Here is a 6,588-nt window from a genome sequence, read left to right as displayed (position 1 = left end):
TTGATACCGATGTGGATACCACATCATTAATGTCTTGCAGGAACCTGAAATCTGGAAGAGGCTGAAACAAGGTAGCATGGAACTCATCGTTGGTGATGGGAAGAGAGTCCTAGTTCTTGCAATTGGCACATATCATCATTTTGCATGTCCATCTGGCCTCGTAGTTACTTTGAATAACTGTTTTTTTGCACCTAGTTTGACTAAAAACATTATTTTAGTTTCTTTACTTTTTTAACAAGGATTAAGTACGCTTTTGATGGTATTGCTATTTTTGCTTACTTGAATGATTTCTTTTATTTTGAGGCTAAACCTCGAAATGGTATTTATGAAATTGATGTTCAAATAAACAATAATGTAATATTCTTTGGCAACATATCAAGTCTGGCATCAATGATACATTTCTAAGGCATTGCTAACTTGGTCACTTAAGCAAGGCACGAGTTAAGAGACTCCAATCCGAAGGAATTCTTGAATTCACAAGACCGGACTCTTTTGACAACTGGGAGTCTTGCTTAGCTGGCAAACTCACCAAAGACTTCTTCACTAATAAAAGTGAATGAGCAAAGAATCTGCTAGGACTCATACATACTAAAGTTTGTGGCCCTTTCAGAACCGTGTCTAGGAATCATGAAAGATACTTCGTTTCTTTTATTGACGATTGCAGTCGATATGCTTATGTGTATCTTATGAAACAAAAGCATGAAACTTTTGAAAAGTTAAAAGAGTTTCAAAACGAAGTGGAAAACCAACTCGAAAAAACAATAAAAATGCTTCGATCAGAACGAGGTGGAGAGTATCTTAGATCAGAATTCATCAATCATCTAAAAAAGCGTGGAACTGTCACACAACTCACTCCACCCGGCACACCCCAACATAATGGCGTCAGCGATAGGAGAAATCGAACCCTGCTAAACATGGTCCGATCGATTATGTGTATAACTAACTTACCTCACTCCTTTTGGAGCTTTGTCCTAATAACCGTCGCCCGCATTGTCAATCTCACTCTAACTAAAAAGGTAAACAAAGCCCCGTATGAGATATGGAATGGGCGTAAACCCAATTTTGTCTGTCCTTAGCGTATGGGGATGTGATGTGTATGCCACTAGTGATTCTGATGGCAAGCTCGATCCTCGTGGCATAAAAGTTGTTTTCGTCGGAGAACTGGAAATAATATTGTTGATCTTGAAGAAATTCAAGAACCACAAACAACGGCTGAGGAAGTTGGAATGTCTGATCAACAAGATATCGTTGCTGATACATCATAAATAAAGACGAGTGTTCACATAAGTATTACGAATCGCAAAGAACCAAATAGATAGCTATGGCATCTAGATGGTCCCAAAGTCCTATTAGTAGCTGAGTCAAATGACGAACCTACTAACTATAAATCTGCTTTTCTTAGATCCAGAATATGAGAAATGGCAAGAAGCTAGGTCAAATGACGAACCTATTATTATATTTTCATGTTTTTTCCATTACTAACATAAAGAACTGATCAGCATTCTGAATTCTCAACATTCATGCGTCCTTCCATACATCTTGGTGAAATTAACGCATCAAAAGAACACAATGGCTCTATCGGGGGGGGGGGGGGGGGGATAACAACTCGGTTCATTTACGTCTTTATGAAGTTAATTCTGAAACGCCACAAGGAAAATAACTTTGGTCGAGAAATTCCTGCATGTAAAAACTGATACTAGATAAAGAACTGGATTGCTAATGAAATTTACAATGCCTATAGATCAATGCTATGATTTGTTATCTCAACAACAGTAGAAAATATGGTGACCTGTGTGCAGGCTGCAGAACTGTAAGTTAATATGCTATGATAGCAGTCCTAACATGTTCAAATATTATGGGTTGATTGTAACTACAAAGTTGATTTTAGAAAAGAAAGATTATGATCAGTGTATGACACACACATTGTTGATATTAAATATGAACTAGCATATAAAATCGATAGAACCTGAAACATCATGTCTAAAGAAGCAAATTAAAAACACACACGCACACAAACAACCTATTAAATGAAAAACATCAGTTTGAAGTTGAATCTTAATCTCTCATCCCACAAATAACTTAAACCATCAATCACAACATTTGTTTCTCTTCCAGACATGCAACAATCGCCAACCCACGCAGATCCGCATAAAAACTGGGATCGTCCATTAATTGTTTTGGCACAAGCTTACCTAACAACTTAAGCATACTTCTACTAATGAACCAGCTGCAATCCCATCAATTAACAACGATACGGTGGTAGCGTCAAGAGAGTAACCTCTTTCATCCATTTCTTGTAAAAGCATCTCAACATCATCATAATGTTTGTTCTTTAGATATCCTTGGAGAAGGACTTGATAAGTAACATTATCTGGTGGGCACCCACGCTCTTCCATTCTACGAAACAAGTCTTTTGTATCCTGCAATAGATCTTCCTGACAAAAACCATTAATCATCACAGTATATGTCCTAACTTTAGGTTGCAAACCTTTATCACTTAGGCCATGGAATAGAACCCTTGCAATATCAGCTTTCCTACATTTTCCCACACCATCAATGAGGATATTGTACACATTAATATCATAATTGAGCTTGCTATCACCCATCAATTGGAACAAAGAGAGCGCCTTTACTACCTGATTGTTGTTGCAAAGACCCTTTAAAACTATTTGATAAGTACATTGGTCTGGAATTTGGCCTTATGCCTGTATCTCATCGAAGAGTTTGCGTGCATCTACGCAACGCCCAACCTGAAACAATCCTTGTAGCATGGTGTTCTAAGTGGCCACATTGGGTTTTAAACCTATATCAGTCATTTCCTAAAATATCTGCATAGCCTTTACTATATTCAAATTTTTGCAATACCCGTTCAGTAAACTATTGTAAGTAATAACATTAGGGGGGAGACCTTTTAGTGCCATTGAATCAAAAAGCTCAATTGCTTTAATAATTTCCCCTTGCAAACAATAACCATCAATAAGTGTATTGTATGTCACTGTGTCTGGAAGCTTAGCTCTCTCAACCATGATGTTTATCATAGCCTTGGCTTCATCTACTTTACCATCCTTGAAAAACGCATCAACTAATGCATTAAAGGTTTGCACATCTAGAGAAATCTTATCATCCTCCATTTCTTTTAGGAACTTTAAGACCTCATTCCAACTACCTAACTTACAAAGACCACATATTAAAGAGTTGTAAGTGATGACATTTGGCATAATATATTTTTTAAATACCATTTTTTAAAGAGGTTAAAAGCATCATCTATCATTTTATCTTTCAAAAGACCATCAATGATGGTGTTATACGTAATGATATTAGGTTTGCAGTTTTCTTGTTCCATTAGCCTGAGCAAGGCAATTGCGGCAACATTATTACCGGACCTGCAAAGCCCTTTAATCATTGTACTAAACATAACCGTACTAGGTTCACAAAGTTTTTGTTTGATGAGCTTCTTGAAAAACATTTCCGCTTCAAGAATCTTATCTTCGTGGACGATTCCATCTAAGAGTGCATTGAATATGACCACATTTGGAGCAATAGCTCACCTAAAGCAACACCCTAGGATAGCAAAACCGTCTTTAGTTCGATACAACTGACGGTATCATTTGATTGCAATGCTCATGATGTATTGATTAACAGGGGGCCCAATTGCACACATTTGGTTAAAAAGATCAAGAGACGAAGCAAAATGTTTCATTTTAGTAACAAGATGCAACAACTGAGTGAAGTCAACAACAGATGGCAGAGGGCGTCTGAGTGTCATTCTATGGAACAGATACAAAGCATGATTCAAGTTCCTAACTTTATCGAGCTTAGACCGTTGGCGGTCACTATCCGAATGAATGGAAGCTTTAATAATGTGAGGCCCTAACAAGAAATATGAAAAAGGATCAAGAAAGGAGTTATTATTATTAGTAGTAGTAGTACCTCTGAAAGCATGAAGAACAGAAGTGAAGCGATTCATCCGAGTGAATTGGAGCTAATGCAGTTTGTGTAGTGAATGCTTCAACCTACCAAATATCAACTACGAAATGCAGAAAGAATGTATCTTCTTATTTGTATTTCTATCAAAATCATAGTGGAATCTGGTCTTTTGTCTTATTCTGCATTTTATGTAATAAAAAATGACTTTGTTTTTTTTAAGAGTTAATGTCTATTTTCGTCCATGTGGTTTGCTATTTTCGCCACTTTAGTTCAAAGTTTGAAATTTTGTCAATTTAGTCCTTATAGTTTTAAACATTAGCCAATTTCGTCCTCTCGTCTAACAGCATCCAACTATGCCGTTAGTTTAAGGGGTATTTTTGTCTTTCTCCTGTTTATTTTTAGTTAATAGTCAGTTTCGTCCCTGTGGTTTGATACTTTTGCTACTTCAGTCCAAAGTTTGAAATTTTTTAATTTTATGTTTAATTTATTCATGGTTTTTTTTTTCCTTTCTTTTTGTTTATAGCCCTTAAGAGCATAATCCAAGCCCAAAACCATCGAACATCGACCAAAACAGGTTTACGTTTACTCTATCGATAACAATAATCATACCCTCCTCGTATTTAGTTTCTAGACATTTTCTAAACTCTTCCCCATTGTGGAATTCATTGGTAAAGTGGTCAAGATAATTCTCTAAAACCGTACTATACCGATACAACTAAAATCGTTTATTTGGTTAATACATAATAGTTACGGTTTAGAGATTAACATATCGTAGCAAACATCTTGGTCGAAATCAACATCAGGAGGTCGAATGTGTGTTCTTCAAATCGTGGTGTTGTTCTTGAATTCTTCATATCGACTACAATTCTAGGGTTGAATTCGACGAATTCAAGAACAATACCACGATTTGAAGAACACACATGAGATTTAGTGCATTAATTTCTTGAGCAAACATGGAAATGTTGGATATTCGACCTCCTGAAGTTGATTTAGACCCAAATGTTTGCTATGATATATCCTCTAAACCCTAACTATTATGCATTAATCAGAGAAATGATTTTAGTTTTTTTGGTATAGTTCGGTTTTAGGGAATTACCCTGACCACTTTACCAATGAATTCCATCATGGACTAAAGTAGCAAAAAAAAAACTGAATAAATTAAACATAAAATTGACAAATTTCAAACTTTGGACTGAAGTAGCAAAAGTATCAAATCACAGGGACGAAACTGACCATTAACTAAAAATAAACAGTAGAAAGACAAAAATACCCCTAAAACTAACGGCATAGTTGGATGCCGTTAGACGGGGGATGTAATTGGCTAATGTTTAAAACTATAAGGACTAAATTGACAAAATTTCAAACTTTGGACTAAAGTGGCGAAAGTAGCAAACTACAGAGACGAAAATGGCTATTAACTCTTTTTTAAATTTGGTAAATGTATTTATATCATTGTGTTTATTTCTATAATTGTCACTAGCACTAGAACTAATAAATAGCTAACGGTTTGAATTTGAATAGTGTCAAGATTAAAATAGTACTTCTTGCCGTGCTTTTTCTGAAGGACTTAAAAAGCTCGGCTCATTTCGAGCTTTTTCTGAACTAATAAATAGTCATGGGTATTTTTAATTCCGTCCTTCTTTGAACTTCTATTTATCAAGTTAGCACTTCACAGTCGAGCTTTGGCTTGCTTAAGGTTCTAAATGAGCTCGATCCAACCTTAAGCTCGTTTAAGGTTTTTCTCTAAATATGTAAAAATAATAAAAATATGTATACAAATTATTTGATAAATAATAAACAAGCCAAGCCCATGCTTGACAAAACAACTCACGAGCAGAGTTTAAATTTTAGAAAAATAGCTCGAAATGAGCCGAGCTTGAGCCTAGTCGATCTCGGGCTCGGCTCTACTCATTTGCACCCCTACCTATAGGACATATTTTTTCCAACACGGCTAGTCGTGTGAATTTTCAGAGCCACCACTGTCCTAAAGCACACACCAGAATCACAAATTTAAAGCATCAAATATCCCTATGATCTTCTCGAGTCATAGATACTAATCGTTGAAATAAACAATGATATTCACACACGAACACAGGTTTTTGTGTCCTACCACGAAGTCTTTTATGTTTTTATAAAATTGAAAAGGTACCGTTACAAAACTCAAACCACCCCTAATATATAAGCTACTGAGTATATGGACTCAAAACTTAAATTAATCTCAAAATCAAATTTAAATAGTATCTATAATTATCTAAATAAACCCAAGTAAAACTTAATAACGAAAAGACGAAACTGCCCTTCAACTGACGACCAACCCACAAACTTGATTAAAATGATCGATAACAACATCGGGAATAAATCTTCGTTCCCAAGATGCGCGTATCTTGAATAGGGGCATACCCTCTTCTCAAACATCTTTAAAAATAAGCACCCCTAAGTTATCACCCGCCTTCAAATTTACGCATTTAAAAAGATCATTAAATAAAGGCCTTGAGTGACTTTCATTATGTTCAACCGTTCCCCTTTTAACAAAAATATTTATGTTTTTTGATAAAACACGACCCAAATTAGTTCATAATAATAACCGTCAAAACCGCTCTCTAATAAACATCTATGCATCTTCAAAAATAAGAGGCCAAACACATGAACAATCAACAACCT

The 6,588-nt window shown here is 35.6% G+C and overlaps 1 pseudogene; it reads right to left on the bottom strand.

Annotated features, from left to right (window-relative positions):
• Positions 1-2,091: 2,091 nt before the first annotated feature.
• LOC143590312 (uncharacterized) lies at positions 2,092-3,781 on the bottom strand (annotated as a pseudogene).
• Positions 3,782-6,588: the final 2,807 nt, after the last annotated feature.

The sequence above is a fragment of the Bidens hawaiensis genome, unplaced genomic scaffold, assembly GCF_021521415.1.
Source record: "Bidens hawaiensis isolate Kalapana, Puna unplaced genomic scaffold, B.hawaiensis_p1.1 tig00038471_1, whole genome shotgun sequence".
Taxonomy (NCBI): domain Eukaryota; kingdom Viridiplantae; phylum Streptophyta; class Magnoliopsida; order Asterales; family Asteraceae; genus Bidens; species Bidens hawaiensis.
The sequence above is the reverse complement of the archived record's forward strand: the minus strand, read 5'-3'. Positions and strand labels throughout refer to the sequence as shown.